This window comes from Mustela nigripes, chromosome 1 (assembly GCF_022355385.1).
Source record: "Mustela nigripes isolate SB6536 chromosome 1, MUSNIG.SB6536, whole genome shotgun sequence".
NCBI classification, from domain to species: domain Eukaryota; kingdom Metazoa; phylum Chordata; class Mammalia; order Carnivora; family Mustelidae; genus Mustela; species Mustela nigripes.
In genome coordinates this window covers 163,626,211-163,643,243 of record NC_081557.1, presented here as the reverse complement: position 1 = coordinate 163,643,243, position 17,033 = coordinate 163,626,211, and positions in this window count along the sequence as shown.

Below are 17,033 nucleotides of genomic sequence, written 5' to 3'. Positions count from 1 at the left end.
AGACAACTATCATATGATCTCCCTGATTGAGGAAGTGGTGATGCAACATGGGGGCTTAAGTGGGTAGGAGAAGAATAAATGAAACAAGATGGGATTGGGAGGGAGACAAACCATAAGTGACTCTTAATCTCACAAAACAAACTGAGGGTTGCTGGGGGGAGGGGGTTTGGGAAAAGGGGGTGGGATTATGGACATTGGGGAGGGTATGTGCTTTGGTGAGTGCTGTGAAGTGTGTAAACCTGGTGATTCACAGACCTGTACCCCTGGGGATAAAAATATATGTTTATAAAAAATAAAAAAATTTTAAAAAAGAATAAATAAATTTAAAAAAAAAAAAAAGGATTCCATCCTCATGACCTAATCACCTTTAAAAAAAAAAAAAAAAAACCTCCTAAGCCATCATCTTGGTTTTAGGTGTTTAACATATGAATTTTGGAGGGACATAAACATTCATTCCTGCATGCGTGTGTCTGAATGAAATTCACATCTGAACCGACAAGTAGAGCAAATCAGATCACCCTCCCTGATGTGACTGGTGCTTGTTGAAGCCTGAATAGAATTAAAGGCTGAATAAGAAGGAGTGTTTCTGCTTGACTGTCTTTGAGCTGGGACATAGAACTTCTGCCTTTGGACTCAGACACAGATTATAATTCACACTACTGGTTCTCTTGGTGCTCCAGCTTGATTACTGCAGATAGTGGGTTTACTTCTCAGTCTTTATAGTTGCATCAGGCAACACCTCATAGTAAATATATATGTGCAACCTGTATGTATATATACATATGTGTATACACATATATGTGTGTAATACACACACACACACACACACACACACACACACACATCTTGTTTGCTCTGTTTTCCAGGCTACTTCAAAAGCTACCAGAATAGAGCCCTTAGTAAGTCCCACGCATCATATTACGTCTTTACATTAAGTCCAGGTAACCTTGTAAGCAGCTATAAGGTAAGTACTCTTACTATCTCCATTTTTGCAGTAACACAGAAAACAAAGCTCAGGAAGATCAGGCAAATTTCCTTAGGTCAGAGTGGAGATTCCAACCAACCCTAATGGTCTGAGTCCAGAATTCTGAGCCTAAACACTTGTCCCCGCCAGCAGAAGCCAGACTAGTCAACAATTTCCATTCTGTGAATTCTCAGTTTTAGACCCTTGGTTGAATCACATCCTCGGAATCAAACTCTGAGACTTAACTTTCTCATCAGCAACTACAGATGATGTGCTGTGAAAAGCAAAGGAGATGACACACATTTCATTATTATTGTAGTAGTCATTGTGGTCAGCCTCGGTCCCTCGTTTAGTAACTCTTTTTTTTTTTTTAAGATTTTATTTAATTATTTGACAGACAGAGATCACAACTAGGCAGAGAAGCAGGCAGTGAGAGGGTGGGGGGAGCAGGCTCCCTGCTGAGCAGAGAGCCCGATGTGGGGCTTGATCCCAGGATCCTGGGATCATGACCTGAGCGGAAGGCAGAGGCTTTAACCCACTGAGCCACCCAGGTACCCCTCGCTTAGTAACTCTTATTGTTATTGTTAATGATTGGTGTTTGTTATACGCTGTGTTATCACTAATTTAATGGTTAACCCTCACAACTCTGGACGCTTCATTAAAACTATTACACGCTGTCATCATTTAAGCGGCTCCGTTGTAAATGAAGCTTTATCACCTATTGCTTATTTCACAGCCTTGGCTCTGCCTGAGTCCTCAATGACAACAAAGAAGGAGGGAAGGACAGAGGATCCGGGTGAAGTGCCACGTGACAGAGGGATGGCTTGGAAAACGCTTCGGAGTCGAAGAGCTCTCTCAGGAGGTAGAGCCAAGGTTTACGTTGCCACCAGACCACATCTAAGAATGGAGGCCATTATCTTCCATTCTGTCTTAAAGTTTGGAGCAAGTGGCAAAGCCAATCCAAACAGGCCCAGTGCCCCCATCTAAATCTTTTCTTTGAGAATGGTACAATCCAAGTAGGCCATCCAAGCAGGGATATAAATGAAGCCACAGTAAGCATTTAAACATTAATCACAGAATGTCCATGTTTACCACCAATTAAGCATAATCAGTGAGGTAAAAATCTTTCCATCTCACCTGTAGCTTCAGAGTACTTGGCTGTTTGATTGATGGACTTCCTACCTGGGTTCATTCTCAGGCTTGCTTAGAACAGCGCTGCTGTTTTATCAGCTCTGCTTCCTTTCCTCCAACTCCCATGCCTCTGGGAAAAGTTGGAGGTATTTTTCTAGCTAAAGTCGAAACCTCAGTTGGCTGCGTGCAACACTTTTTTTTTTTTTTCTCATCAGCTCCCACTCCAAAATGCTTTAATCCAAAAAAACTGTGAGTTGCCATGGTGACTCCTATTGTAGTTGCTAGAAGCTTTTATAAGATGCAGTCATGCTCCTATTATATTTCACTTTTTAAAATTTCCAGCAACAACAATAACAAAATAAAGCTTCATTTGTTACAGTAGGAAGCGATGTGCTTAGCAATTTGCAAGCAAAATGAAAAAAAGCTGAGGAGCAGGAAACACAGGGCCCCCCACAAGACCCCCAGGGAAGAAAACCTTCAATGCAGACTGCAGAGGGGAGGTATTTCTAAAAGAGGAGATGCCAGCACAGAACACAGATCCTCCTGTTCTCTCCAGCTTAAAAGATCTTCTCAATTTCCAGAGGTCTAAATAAATGACTGAGTAAGTCAGACAAAGAAAATCTCTGATGTGCACTTGAAAGACCAGGGGTCGGCAAACTATGGCCCAGGGGCCAAATATGCCCTGCCACCTGTTTTTTAAATAATCACAGGCCGACAGACACATCCATTCCTTTATGTACGGCCTACGGTGGCTTTCATGCTAAAGTAGAAGAGTTGAGTGGCTGTGCAGAGACCTTATCACCCAAAAGCATAAAACATTTACTATATTGCCCTTTACAACAAAGTTGGCTGATCCCTGCTCCAGGACTGGGGAGTGGTAAAAGAGTTAGGGAAAGAGAAGGTGGCCAAACGCATTTTGGAATCCTGTTTGGATATCTGCCTTGGTTTTCCATAACACCTTATTTTAACTCAGATTTCGAGCTCTAAGAAAGTCAACTTCCCTCCTGTGTTCGCACAGGTCCTGAGCAGATGCCAAGATAGGGTTAGACTGCAAGAGATTTTCTGGAGAATAATCCTGTGAGGGGCAGAGTCCGGGGAAGCTGGAAGAAGCAGGAGAAGGCTTTGGAGAGGGCTGCAGATGGGACTCCAGCAGAAGGAAGGGGAAAGGAAGGAGAGTCGGTGGGAAGAGTCTCATACTGCAACACAGCTCTAAAGGTTTCAGCCAGGCCTCCAGAGTCTGCAAGCCAAAGTCACCCACAAGAGGAGTCCTGCCCTTATAGGAATGGGTTTGCCTCAGAACAGAAACGGGTTCAGAAGGCAGCAGCAAGACCTCCAGCACCTATGCGTCCCACAGCAGATCCAAGTTTGCCTTGGAAGAGTTTGCCTGGCCCTCACCTCTCTTCCAGACCATTACTTCAAATTTAACTTACAACCAACTTGCTCCTGACTGCTGAGAGGCTGATGTGTGTGCAGAATGCTGCATTAAATACAGTAATGAGGAAGAAGAGAACAAAGGATAAAAAATTCACTAAGAAGTTCAAAGAGGGGGAAGATAACTTTGGAATTGTTGACCAGGGAACTGGGACCTCTGACTTTTCTCTGTGATTGTTTGGTAGGCTCTCAGAGCAAAGGTAAACCTGGAAGACTCTCCTCCTGACTTCATTCTAAGCCATCTGACAAGACAGCCCATAGAAGGGTCTACCATGTGTTGGTTCTCAAGTTGCTGTCCCATGGGCTTCCTCTGTACATCCTCTGTACGTGTACGTCTAGAGAGCTGAGGGAGAGCAGATATTCTACACGTGAAGTGGGACAGATGTCAAATTGCTTTCGAGTTTCCAACTATTATTCCTGCTTTACAATGGAAACAGGCAAGGATGAAAAAGGGATTTCAAAAAGAGGAATTCAGATACTATTTCACACAGTGCAAAGGTTTGCCTCCTTTCTTTCTTATCTTTCTTTCTCTATTCAACCTCCTTATGTTAAAATCTGACTGAGGAGTCACTATGACCATTAACTGATAAATCATATAGCCCAGCATCACTCCAAGAGTGCCAAAATATTGTTAAATAAATAAGGCAATGAATTGGGATTGAAAACAATCATGCATGCTTTCTCTCTGTTGTAGCAACTTGAAAGGACGACCTGAAATCTCAAGAACCTGTTGGCTCTTGCTTAAAAAGTGGAATTCTCCTAAAATAGCACTTGAGTTTCAGAATTAAAAGACAGCTTTCTTCCATGAAGGAAAATCAGCAAGTCAGCCTTCTCCTTCCATTGTTTTCTTACTGATACATTAAAGATCAAACCATCAGACCCAGATATTTGTTCATCTGGAACCTAGGTCACCTTTCTCGTGCTCTTATTCCTCACTGCCATGTAACAAGATACTGCCACACTTGTCCTCCCCGCTTCAATTCTAGTTGGTATTAGGAAAGAAATAGAAAAAGGACAAATAGCTTTCTTCTGTTCCTCAAAAGTTAAAAGCTGGTAGCTTTCAGGGTTTCCCATCATAATATTTTTTCCTTAGTAACAACTTTTTTAATGAGAGCTTGCTGGCAGAAAATCTTGTTAATACTACAGAAAGATACCCAAATATCCAAACTTCTATTTATCATCCATTATACAAACAGCAGTAAGAACAATATTAATATGCATCATATTCACAGATATATTTTTCAGGTCAACCATTCATACCTTATGTAAGACCCAGAACTTACTGATGAGAGTAATTTGGTAAAAATGCATTCTGAAGTTGAGACTCCCACGTTCTCACCACCCACAGAACCCATTGCAGGAAGAGCAAGGGTGTGGAATTCAAATTTACTGGAGATTAATCAAACATGAATAATTTTAAAAGATCATAATTAAAATTAATAAATGATTATGCCATCAATATATGAAGAACTCTATCCTTAATAGATTTGTGTCTCTTTCTTCAGTCCACCAATTATAGAACAAAATACAAATCTGTACACACACACATATATAATACATATTATATACATATGTACACATATATATAGAGAGAGAGAACTGTATTTATAGATATGACTATAAGTAAGGAAGTTATTGATTAAGGAAAAATCAACAGACATTCTCTTGTGCTGAAACCTACTTCATTTGAGGTCAGTAGTTTCCAAACATTTTAGTTCCACATGACTTTTAATTGTTTGGTTTTTTTCCTATGAGTCCCAGGTTTTGAAATAGTTCTTCAAATGACTAGCCCTAATTAAACGGAAATTCATGCTTTCCATTTCTATTCATCAAGGAACATGTAAGTGTTCTTCAGAGCTTCCACAATAGCTTACAATAGTTACCTCATCACCGTGAGTTGATATAATTTTAGCTTGAAGACAAGAGACACAGTTTCAGCCAGCAGCTAGAGCAGCTTTATTGTCAGTAGATATAGGTTGTTTTAAAAAAAATAATGAGCATCGCCTGCAGGTCTCCATTACTAACTTCACAAATCCTGGAAAAGCCAGAGACACTGTAGAGAAATGATACTACAAAACAACGGAGCTCTTTCTCAACCTCTTCTCCACCCCAGTATTTGAGAGATATAACTCACTCTTAAAGGTAACTATTGATCACAGTGGCAGATGCTATCCATGCCACCCCACAGGCAAGAAGGTGTTAGAATCTGGGGGTAAAAATGGGGCCTATTGGGAGGAGAGAGTGTGTGAGTTGAAAAAGTGTCACAGGTGACTTTGATTCAACCTTCATTTCATCTCCTTGGTTGAAAAATGACTGCTGGAAGTTATATAATTCCTGAATAGAAAGAGAGTTTATTCAGTTATGAAACTTAAACCCTTTTCTATGAACCTGAGATGTAGTTAGATTACTAGAGAAATTCTCACAGTCTGAAGAATTTTCATTAGTTTCTCTAAACTTTGGAAAAGACAAATCAAACTTTCAGTCACTCCTGAAGTCCAATCCCTCTGAGAAGAGTACCGTGCGGCTCCAAAATCCTAAAGACTGAGTCTTGTGGGTAGAACATCGATCACATTATGAGCACTCAAAGATTACCCAACACTCTCAAAAAATACAGGAAGAGGGGCTTTCAGGGACTGTGGCCAATTTCACCACAAATTCCTCTGCATGCTCCTTTCATTCCAGCTCCTGGGTGGCCTCTTGCTTTGGAGGAAGCTACTTTGAATTTCAGATGCTAAGATAAAACAGCATGAGGATACACACTGAATGTGGGAGGCAGACCTTATTGTCCCCTTCCCTGTGATTATGAAAAATGCCTCCCACACTCCCAAACTTAACATTCCAAATGAAACAATAAACCTAAAATCCACCAATCTATTTTGGAAAATGGTAGTCTTAGATGTGCATGAAGTTGATTTTTGTTGAACTTTGATAATCTGCCAGTGTCTTCATCATATTTTCCAGGGAGCTTATTATTAGCTGTACTCAAAGCACATGGACACCTTGAATACATTAGAGTAATCCCCATAGCTTTATCTTTCAAAAGATTTTGAGCTAGAGCTTTGGCTAATTTTATTTTCCAGTGGAAGTCCAATCCTGCCAAGGATTCAAAATTGGAAACACTCCCAAAACCAAGCCTATTTATTTTCAATACATTATCTTCCCCCTTAGAGTGTTGCCAAACATAAGAATTGTGCAATTTTTAAGCTTGTAGCTTAGGAAGTTAGTTTCAGGTAGTTGATAATTTGTATTTATGGAGCTAAGAGAGATAAAGAGCAGAAGAAGCTAAAGACATAAATAGAAGGTAGCATAAACAACTGATTTCCAAATTGAACAAGCAGGTAAATTATATCTAAATAACAGAAGGAATATAGCCTACAACCACCCAACTTTTTTTTTTTTTTTACATTGGAATTCCCTGCATAGACAACATAATTATACAGAAATGTGCTAGAATAATTGACTCACTCAACAAAATACATAGTGCATCAAAGCTTCATTACTCTGAGACTCTATTTCACACATGAGGGAATGAAGACACAGAATGGTTAAATGCATATTTCAGGTCACACCACAGCAGACTCAGGCCTTTGGGATTTCATTTCTTTCCATTACCATATCTAATTCCATCTGAAGATCCAAAAATGCATTTGATTCTTTATCAAAAAGTACAGAAGTGAAGTGAGGAGTGGTAATTCCGGCTGTGGAGGCGACCAAAGAACACGGCAAGTAGTGATATAGGAAAGACAAAGTGTTTATTGTATGGGCTGTGGTTGTGCTGTTAAGTAGAGGTCATTCCTTAGTGGGGAAAACTTCTGGAACTAAAGCTCGTTAAAGCAAAGTATCAATTATTAGCCGTCAGTAGAAGATTGACTGCATGTGTTATGTTACAGAATAAAAATGGCATTGGCTACTCTGCATCTGCCTGGTTGCTATTCCTCCACTTTGAAAAGACAGAATTGAGAAGAGCTTTCTCCAAAATCAGACATTTCCAATGCAGCATAAAGTTCTCTACATGGTTACATTTTAGAGATAAGTAAAATCTTAATAAAGTTTGTTTCATTTCTTGACATGTGATATAAATAAACTTAATTTCAATGTTAGTACAATTGTATCTGAGCTTCTGACAACCCTCTAATGAATGATACTTATTAAAATATTGGAAGAATAGGGACACTGGGGTGGCTCAGTCAGCTAAGCAGCTGAGTCCTGGTTTCCACTCAGGTCATGATCTCAGGATTGTGGGGTCAAGCACCACGTTGTTCTGCATCAGGTCCCACATTGGCTGGGTGCTACGTGCAAAGTCTGCTTGAGATTCTTTCCCCCTCCCTTTCCCTGCCCCTATGCTCCTTCCTGTGCTTGCACTTTCTCACTCTATCTCTCCCCCTCTAAAATAAATCAATAAATAAAATCTTCAAAAATATATATAGGAAGAATAAACTTCTAGCACTCTTAAAAACAATTAGCACTTACTACATTGTATTGAATTGAGTTTTATTAGAATATATTCCCTATGAGTTCCCTGAGGACCCTAACAGTATTGTAGTCACAGAACTTAACATTGAAACTCAACAACATCAAATCTCTCTAATATTTAGGACAATGATTTTTATTCAATTGAACTGAACATAATCATCTTTTTCTAAATGCAGAGGATTGGGTATAGATTAGATGTTTGCATTTCAATGTAGAAATTATCAGAAAGTAAATCAAAAGAGGATCCATCACTATTTTCTGAGGACAGTGATGGCTCATGTGGAAGAGTTAACTGCGGCCTGTCCCCACTAAATTACCAGAGTATAGAGATGACATTGAGAAGTGGTATCACAGTCACAGATTACATTTCCCAGCCTCCACTGCAAATGGGGTGGACATATGACTAATCCTCATTGGATTACTACATCAGTGAGAAATAACTTCCCTCATGTTGAGCTAGACCACAAAATATCCCTAAGCCTACCAATTCTGTTTATGAAACTCTATACACAAACATTGTTTTCTCCTAGATACACCAAGTAGGGCTCACAACCTGTCACAACTTGTTGCTCACAAATATTGCTTTTGAAGTACTATATTTATGCAACAGGATTTGCTACTTTCAGGTGAATCCGTTATCAAGGTGACTCTGTTGACTTTTTTGCTGGTGGCAGATTTTTGTAGTGTTTATTCAAATATTTATAAAATAATTATTTTTTCTCTCCAGTCAAGTAAAGGTAGATATCCTTTGACTTTTCTCCCTCTCCCTCTCTTCATTCTCCTTGTGCCATCTCCTTCAACTTAGATCCTCTAAATATTTAGAGGTTTTTTTAATCCAAACAACTTACATTTTAACTGCATTTTTATAATAATAAAACCAGTACTTTTTCCATACCTGATACATTGTTGACAACTGAAGAAGTAGGTATTAGATTGAGTGGGATTTATGATTATGTCACATTCTCCACTGCCTTTATTACATAGGGAACTCCAGCCTGTCAGTGAAATCGACTATTAGAAAATATGACTATGGTGCTGATTCTTTAATGAGACAGTAAATAGGCTGCCTTTGGAAACTAGAGTAAGTCTTTGATGTTATAAAGATGTACAAATCAAATTTCCTTTGTACATATTCTGCACAAGTTCAAATTTATGTCTTTAATAAAGCCCAGCAGTGATCTGGTTGCATGTCTGAGAACTGACAATGTGTAGTAGAATTTTCCCTGTGGGCACTATTTGCCTGCAAGCCATGAGAATAGAAGGCTACATGGTCCCAATAGAGCAAAAACATTTTCAAAAATCCTGCTGGGTAAATCAACAGTGAAATGGACTTCTAATAAGGAACTGGATGTTTAAAAACTCTGGAATCACTCAGTGATCATTTCTATCTGCAAACATTTGTTGTTGGCTAAGTACTACCATATTTCAAGAAATGGTAATATCTTGACTATTTGAATGAAATTTGGCTCCACTTACTTTCTGGAATTCTCTCTGGCAAAGAGTTCCCACTAGCCCTCTAATCAATGAACTATGCCTAGTACCTACATCTGTAATACTGCTAGTGGGATCTAAGGCCCCAAACCCCTCAAGGTGGATTATAAATTCCTTTGTGATTTAGGTAGGTGTGTTTTCTAGCTCTTTCTCTCATACTGCCAGGTCTTTCCACCATCACTTTACTTTAGCATGCATACATATGCACACACCTTCTACTCCCCAGCTGTATGAGCTGTTGGTACTAAGTACATATATTCTTATATATACCTATTTTAGTTCTCAGCTTGAATAGCATTTCTTCCAGAAAGCCGTCTATCATGGGTTTAATACCTTGAGAAGAATGATACAGAGATTATCCCACTAGAGGACTTTTAGGGAAATCTTAGGATCCATACCTGTGAGAGTAAAAAGAAGAACACAAGATTGGACAGAAGTATAGCTGCGAAATTTCAACAGAAACCTGAGCTAACTCCAGGGGAAATTTTGAAGCTGACTATTGGAGAGAGAGGGTCAGGAATTTATACCCATGTGAGTCTGGCACTGGGTGCAGAGAGCTCAAAGAAGGAAGCATAAAAATGAGCAAGACACACTTTCATCAGTCAAGGCAGTATACAAAGGGGGCCTCGAGCTGCAGGCCTTCTGCCAAGGAGGACTCTCAGCCACTGAGGGGATCAGTGATTTCTTCTGGAAGGGTGGTTAGGAAATTTGTCCCCGCATCTACTACAGCCCACTTCTTGCTCTGCTCTGATCCACTTCTTTCTAAAATACTTCATATCAAATACTGAAAATATTTCATATCAAATTCACAAGATGCAATTAAATCATTCTGTACAGAGAATTATATAGCCTTAAATAAAGGAGTGAGAATCCCTCACAAGAAGTGTGAAGAAAATAATTTCCAAGAAGGAGAAGATATTAACAAAATGGAAAACAAATACACAATAGAGAGGTTTACAAGTAACTGAAAAGACTATTAAAATTAATAGGCTGATAGAAAAAGAGAGAAAGGTACCCAGTTTAGTAGTGAAAAAGCATGGCATCATTATAGATGCCACAGACAAAAAATTTTAATTTGTATAAAATAAATTCTTAAGACATTTTAATGTTAAATTAATGAGTCAGCAAAGTAAAACTTCCCAACACAAATGGAATTATTTCCCCATTGGAAATAATCATCCAGATTATTTCACTGCTGAGTTCTACTGAATATTTAAGGAAAGATAATTCTAACTGTAGACAAGTTCCTCCAAAGTCTTGAAAAATTTTTCTGTTCCTGAACAGATTCAACTTATTTTAAGAATTAGCATTTCCTGGTCCCCACAATGTCAGTAAAAGGGAAGGAAGTTAGAGGCCAGTCTTACTCATAAATATAGATAGAAAGCATTCTAAATTATTAGCAACTCAGAAAGAGCAAAGTATGTAAAGAATACTCTATCATGACAAAATTGGATTTATATGCAAATTACTAATTCAGTTTAATATTTAAAAATCAATCAGTTTAAGTTTATTAAGTCAAATGACCAGCAGACATATAATGCATAACCTCTAAACTAATTAAAGCAAATAAGAGAACTTTTATAATCTTGATAAATCCAAGAAGACAGAAAAAAATGGAGAAAGGGGAAAACACTGGAGAAAACACAGAATAAGATTGTAGAAATCATTCCAGGTATGCCAGAAATCATTACACATACAAATGCTCAAACTTGCCAGGTAAAGCAGTTTGTCAGATTAGAAAAAAATCAAGACCCATAAATACCAACACATTATTTAAATACATCGAAATTGGATTCCTGCCTCACAAGGAGGTCTTTTATTCATTTCGTGTTTATCTTTGTGTATGGTGTAAGAGAATGGTCGAGTTTCATTCTTCTACATATAGCTGTCCAATTTTCCCAGCACCATTTATTGAAGAGACTGTCTTTTTTCCACTGTATATTTTTCCCTGCTTTGTTGAAGATTATTTGACCATAGACTTGAGGGTCCATATCTGGGCTCTCTACTCTGTTGCACTGGTAGGAATCCATAAGAATCATGGAGGAGAACATAGGCAGTAACCTCTTCGATATCGGCCACAGCAACTTCTTTCAAGATATGTCTCCAAAGGCAAAGGAAACAAAAGCGAAAATGAATTTTGGGGACTTCATCAAGATCAAAAGCTTCTGCAAGGCAAAGGAGACAGTAAAGAACGCAAAAAGCAACCCATGGAATGGGAGAAGATATTTGCAAATGACAGTACAGACAAAAGGCTGATATCAAGGATCTATAAAGAACTCCTCAAACTCAACACACACAAAACAGATAATCATGACAAAAAATGGGCAGAACACATGAACAGACACTTCTCCAATGAAGACATACAAATGGCTAACAGACACATGAAAAAATGTTCATCATCACTAGCCAATGGGGAGATTCAAATCAAAACCACATTGAGATACCACCATACACCAGTTAGAATGACCAAAATTAACAAGACAGTGAATAATGTGTGTTGGAGAGGATGTGGAGAAAAGGGAACCCTCTTACACTGTTGGTGAGAATGCAAGTAGGTACAGCCACTTTGGAAAACAGTGTGGAGATTCCTTAAGAAATTAAAAATAGAGTTTCCCTATGACCCTGCAATTGCACTACTGGGTATTTATCCGAAAGATACAGATGTACTGAAAAGAAGGGGCATCTCTAACCCAATGTTCATAGCAACAATGGACATAGTCACCAAACTGTGGAAAGAACCAAGATGCCCTTCAACAGACAAATGGATAAGGAAGATGTGGTCCATATACACTATGAAGTATTATGCCTCTATCAGAAAGGATGAATACCCAAATTTTGTATCAACATGGACAGGACTGGAAGAGATTATGCTGAGTGAAATAAGTCAAGCAGAAAGAGTAAATTATCATATGGCTTCACATTTTTGTGGAGCATAAGAAATAACACAGGACAAGGGGAGATGGAGAGGAGAAGGGTCGGGGGGGGGAATTGGAGGGGAGACGAACCATAAAAGACTATGGACTCTGATAAACAATCTGAGGGTTTTGAAGGGGAGGGGAGTGGGTGAGCTTGGTGGTGGGTATTATGGAGGGCATATATTGCATGGAACACTGGGTGTGGTACATAAACAGTGAATTCTGGTACACTTAAAAGAAATTTTTAAAAATACATGGAAGTAACAACAATAGTAAGAACTGAAAAATAAAAGTTGTTGCCTCTGAGGAGCTCGATTAGGACAAAGGAGCAGTGGAGCTAGGAGTTTTCTTCTGATTTAAAGTTTTTTTTGTTTTTTTGTTTTTTTTTTAAAGATTTTATTTATTTATTTGACAGAGAGAAATCACAAGTAGATGGAGAGGCAGGCAGAGAGAGAGAGAGGGAAGCAGGCTCTCCACTGAGCAGAGAGCCCGATGCGGGACTCGATCCCAGGACTCTGAGATCATGACCTGAGCCGAAGGCAGCGGCTTAACCCACTGAGCCACCCAGGCACCCTGATTTAAAGTTTTTAAATATTAGTGGCTCCTGGATGGCTGAGTCCTTAAGTCTCTGTCTTCAGCTCAGGTCATGATCCTAGGGTCCTAAGATTGAGCCCAGCATCCTGCTCCCTGCTCAGCGGGAAGCCTGCTTCTCCCTCTCCCACTCCACCTGCTTGTGTTCTCTCTCAGGAAGTCTCTCTTCCTGTCAAATAAATAAAATCTTATTTAAAAAATAAATAAAATAAAAATTTTAAATATTAGAAATATATTCATGTCACTACTAGTATTTATCAATACCTCAGTCTCATCTACCTCCAAATATTCCAATGATTCTCTCATTTTAAAGGTTTGCTTAAAAGTTTTTTTCTTATCTGATTTTTAATGAGTTTGAGTTTTGGTTCTTCTGTATCGCCTTATAACTATGGAAAAAAATTCTGTGCCAAGGAGTTTTAGAACAACAAAAGTCAGATTCTAGTTCCCAGCAATTTTTGAAATGAGATTTCCTATGGTGGACTGTTGTCAAACATATAAGCTTTCTTCATTTGCTGACCAGGATCATAGCATGTCAAAGACATCCAGAGAATTCTGGAGTTTCTGAGACTCAAGCAAAAATAAGCCAAATGTCTCAGTTTAAGCCCAGTGGTGATCACCAAACCTCAAATTTGTGTGAGTGCCTATAAATCATATGAATCTATTGGTGTGGCTAACTGCATATAAGAAACTTTCCAAGAAATAAGATCTAATGAGAGTCTGAGTAGAGCAGGGACTGTGCATAAACTACATAAACTTACCAGTAATTTTTCCTGAGTTGTGTGGAATTGGTATATATGTGTCAAAGGGACCAAGTGATTTGATGAATCAACTTTTATATTCTTTTTATCAAAAAAAAAAAAAAAAAAAAAGATGGAGGGGCGCCTGGGTGGCTCAGTGGGTTAAAGCCTCTGTCTTTGGCTCAGGTCATGATTCCAGGGTCCTGGGATCAAGCCCTGCATCGGGCTCTCTGCTCAACGGGGAGCCTGCTTGGGCTCTCTGCTCAGCGGGGAGCCTGCTTCCTCTCTCTGCCTGCCTTTCTGCCTACTTGTGATATGTCTGTCAATAAATAAATAAAATCTTTAAAAAATAAATGCAGTGTTTCTATCAATAGAAAAGACATTATAGATGAGATAAGATAAATTATTTTAAAAAATAATAAATAGCAAACACTTTTATAATGTTTGCCATATGCCATATCCTCCCATCTATGTGATTTTTTATATATTAATTCATTAAATCTTCACAACCTCTGAGAGAGTTGCTAAATTTACACTCATTTCAGAATTTATACTCACTTCAGAACTTGTCCAAATTCACCCAGGTAAGAGGTGGAGCCAGGTTTGAATACAGGCATGCAGCTGCAACATTTGTGCTCTGAACCACTGTGACAGATAACACATAAACATTATGGAAAGTTGGGAAAGTGGAGGAAAAAGTCACCCATGACCCCTTCAGTCTTATGTAACTGCTGCATATTGGATAGTTTCTTTCCACCTTTTGGATACTCATGATTTTGTATCATGGTTATTAGAGGACATATTCTGCACTTGGAATTCATCAATGAACATATTATAACTATTCTTTCCATGTTTTTGTATAATCATTATAATACAGTTTATGTCTTCATATTATCCAATCCTGCGGATGGAGTGATTCACTTAACTGGTTTATTATTGGACATTAGGCTGCTCCACTCTTTTCCTCTTGTGTGTGTGTATATAACCCTATCCTCAGCATCTTCATGAACACAACTTTTACCATGTGCCTAATTATTTCCTCAGGAAACATATCCAGAAGTGGAATTGTCAAGTGATCATAAGTTTTTATAATCCACTTCTTTTCTTTCTTTTTTTCCACTTCTTTTCTTTAAAACACCTAAAATGCTTCTATTTTTCCCAAGCAGTGTGTATTACTAGGTTGTTAGGCCTTAAAATTAGTCAAATACTAAACCCCTTCATTGCAACTGCTTCATGTCAGTCCTACCTGGGGATAGCAGATTAGAAGCTCTAATTTGTAACCTATTGAAAATCATTAATCTTCCTTTTTTAAGCTGGCACTAATGTTATCCAGTTCCTTTATTTGGCACATTGAATTTCATACAGAAGAATATAATATCTGCCAGCATAACAGAGTCCTTTTGTTTTGCCAAAGGAAGATTGAAACTGATGATTTTCATAGTTGAAGAAGATTCTGTGGAGACGTTTTCTTGCCACAGCAGGATCCAGCAAAGCTGCCATGAAACCATACCCATTTTAATTGTACTTGCTCTGCCCTAAAAGCTGACAAGTAAAGCTCCAGAGAGCTAAGAATTTCAACTTTTTTTTTTTTTTTTTTTTTTTTTTTAGTGTACTGAATTACTGAATCAACACAAACTCACATAATAACATTTTTGTTCTGGGTCCAGTATTTTGTAAAATTATAGGGAAGACAATTTTAGAACTGAAAAAAGAACTTGTCCAACTCCTTATTTTATAGATGAAGAACATGAGGCCCAGAAAATTGAACATAAATTTTTAGACATACACAGAGAATTAATGGCAAATTCAGGCTAGAACGGAATGTCTTCACTCTGATTTCTTCTGCCTCCACTTTTAAGAGTTGAGAATTGGTACCAACAAAGTCCAGGAAGACCTAATTCCAGAAAAAGTAAGGACCTGCAATTGAAGAATCAGGCTCACTCTTGTATCAAAAATACATGATATTAAACAAAAATTTCGGTAAAGGAGGAAAGGTAAGTCAATAAACTTGTTGGTGTATCTTGGTTATCACATGGCAAAGGGCATATGGACATGATATTAATTAATTTAGATCACAGAATTTATTTTCAGGATGACCCACTATAACAGAGAAATAATTGGTCTTCCTGAAATATGTAAGATAGAGCCTATGATGAAATTGTTTTTAAGTAATTATTACATCCCCAAAGGAATAATTCACTGATATAGGCATAAGCTGAATCTTAATTTTTAATTACTACAAGGTAGGCAGTATTAGTACAGGTGAAGAGCTATCTGAAAGTTCAGAGACGCTGCACCATCACTGTACTACCGTGCTACTGAGAGTAGAGTTTAAACCTGTAACATCAGCTCCACCTTGGGAACTTGTTTAAAAACACAAAATCAGCCTCTTCGAAGCCTGTTTGCAAAGAGAGCCCAAGAATCTGTGTTTTAACAAGCTCTCCAGGTGATTCCTATGCATGTTGAAGTTTAAGAAGCATTGTTATAATGGCAAATTCTCAACCTTTCTGCACATTTTGACTGCATGGGAAACTTTTAAAAATAGTTATGCCTGAGTCCTATCCCAGGTTCATATTTAATTGTCTGGGGTGTACCCTGAACATTGTCATGGTTGAAAAACAATACTCCCATTAATTCATTCAGAGACTTTGTGCTAGGTTTCTTTTTATAAAATTACTGAGAATAGCCTTCAACTTACCCAGCTGCCCTAAGGTTTAGAACAGGGATGTCCAAACTGAATGAATACAATACAACCATTAGAATATAGACATATCAGAACTTCTAATTTTATTTATTTTAAATTTCAATGTTTTAACATTATTTTTGCCTGTGTTTATGCTCTCTATAGCATTAATATAGTAACACACACCTAAAATTTATAAATATTACTATAAATACAGAGGATGCCTTTCTTTAATTATCAGAGTTCATAACATAAACTTGAATGTGCATGAAAATCACCTGGGAAATGTATTAAACTACAGATTCCTGGGACCTACCTGCCAGAGACAAATTCAATTAGTCTGAGTTTATGTCCAGGCATCTACACTACAAGACATACCCCGGATGATTCTAATATAAATGCTCCATAGGCCACTGTTCAAGAAACAGTCATTTAGAACCAGCTCCTGTTTTAGTTACAGCAAAAACAGTGTTGTCTGAGAAGGCAGAACACCCATTTAGGACCTCCAAGGGTGGTAATATCTCAGGGGGTTAATCATGTTCGAAGGCACAAACCTCAGCTATGAGGAACAGCAGCACACTCCAAGGGATTAGTTTCCTGGGGCTGACCCTGATTAT